A 1,951-nucleotide genomic window follows, 5' to 3' on the forward strand; every position below is an offset into this window, starting at 1 on the left:
GTATTAAGTCTTGCTGTACTGGCATTTATTTCACTTCCATGTACAATGATAGTAAAACATCACAATAAGTTCTCATTTGTTAACATTAGGCTAGTTAATATATATTTTACAGCATGTATTAATCTTTGTTAATGTTTATAGTTAATAAAATATTTGTTCATGTTAGCTCACAGTGCATTAACTAATGTTAAAGGGGTCATATGATGCTGCTAAAAAGAACATTATTTTGTGTATTTGGTGTAATGAAATGTGTTTATGCGGTTTAAAGTTAAAAAAAACACATTATTTTCCACATACTGTACACTATTGTTTCTCCTCTATGCCCCGCCTTTCTGAAACGCGTCGATTTTTACAAAACTAATCGGTCTGAAAAGCGAGGTGTGCTCTGATTAGCCAGCTATCCAGTGCGTTGTGATTGGCCAAATTGGTTTTGAGACTTTAGTGTTTGCAACTTTACAGATCTTCTTTACGCACCAAGAGCTTGTAACACTCCAAAGAGAAAGGAAAAATTGAAATCGCATCATATGACCCCTTTAACAGATTCAACTTTTAGGTTTTAGTAAATGCAGAAATTAACATCAGCTAAGATTAAGAAATGCTGTTCATTGTTAGTTCTTGTTAACAAAATAGTTTACAAATGTTAAAAATGAAACATTATTGTAAAGTATTACAAAATAAAAAAATTTTATTCAAGATACATTCTCTACATTCAAGACACACTATTTCAAGTACAATTAGAGATATTTTAAACAAGTCAAAGACTAATTTAAAACTCACTATATAATTTTTTTGGTTGAGTCAGTTCTAAATCAAGTGATGATCAGTGAACATGGCAAATGGACTTTATTTCTGTGTTGCTAAGACAGAATTGGGCACAAAGAAAAATACAATATTAAAATTCTGAGGCCCATCAGCTATCAAAATACAGCAATATGACAGCTAACACAGATCATGAACACATCAGTATGTTTCAATAAAGGCATTTGGCTAGGATCACTGTGATTTCACATTTACAATAACATTGTCCTTGAAGAATTACTCTGAAATATTCTTCCAGACAGAATGACTCTGAAAGCATGTCTGAACCAGCTGTAAAAGAAGGCGTACACTATGGGATTACAGGTGGAATTATAATAGCCGATCCACAGGAACAAGTCAAATAGCAGTGGTGGTACAGAGTAACCGATGAAGGGATCGATAAGATTGCAAAGGAAAAAAGGAATCCAGTCACACTCTGGATGGCCTGAACCTGCCGTTGAGCTGCGTGTAAGATCTTGAGGTACACACAGAGCATGACAAAAGCAGGAACATAAAAACAGGCCAATGACATTACAGTAGCTGCTTCTCTGCTCTGAAACACCAAGCATTTTCCATCACAGTCAACGTTTTCATAGTAAAAATCCTCAATGCCAAGAATATTAAGCTCCATGAAGATCATGCCAAACCCCAGAGCAGCTGAAACAGTCCAGCAGATAATAATCATAACTAGTGTGGCAAGTGATGTCATTTTACTGTGATATTGAAAAGGGTGACATATGGCATAATATCTGTCTAAAGAAATGATACATAGATTTAATATTGACGCAGTGCATAATGTCACATCAAGACTGCTGTGTATTTTACAGAACAAATCTCCCAGATACCAGCACGTCTCGATGGAGCGCAGCATGCTGGGAGGCATCACAACTCCTCCTACAAGCAGATCGGCCACGGCCAGAGACAGGATGAGGTAGTTAGTTGGTGTGTGAAGCTGCTTGAAATGAATGACCGTTATGATCACAAGCAGGTTTCCTATGATTGTGACAATTGAAGAAACGCTAAAAAGGATGTAGAGCAATATTCGAGTTTCCAACGGATAGATAAATCTCTGACAAGACCTGTTACTAAACTCATAACAGAGGAAAGGCTTTTCCCAGATTCCATTTTGGCTGATGTTGATTTGGACGTCCAT

The 1,951-nt window shown here is 36.2% G+C and overlaps 1 pseudogene; it reads right to left on the bottom strand.

The window, feature by feature from the left end:
* Nucleotides 1–1,010: 1,010 nt before the first annotated feature.
* Nucleotides 1,011–1,951, bottom strand: LOC107719441 (trace amine-associated receptor 1-like; annotated as a pseudogene).

Source organism: Sinocyclocheilus rhinocerous, unplaced genomic scaffold (assembly GCF_001515625.1).
Source record: "Sinocyclocheilus rhinocerous isolate Xijiao unplaced genomic scaffold, SAMN03320098_v1.1 scaffold303, whole genome shotgun sequence".
Taxonomy (NCBI): domain Eukaryota; kingdom Metazoa; phylum Chordata; class Actinopteri; order Cypriniformes; family Cyprinidae; genus Sinocyclocheilus; species Sinocyclocheilus rhinocerous.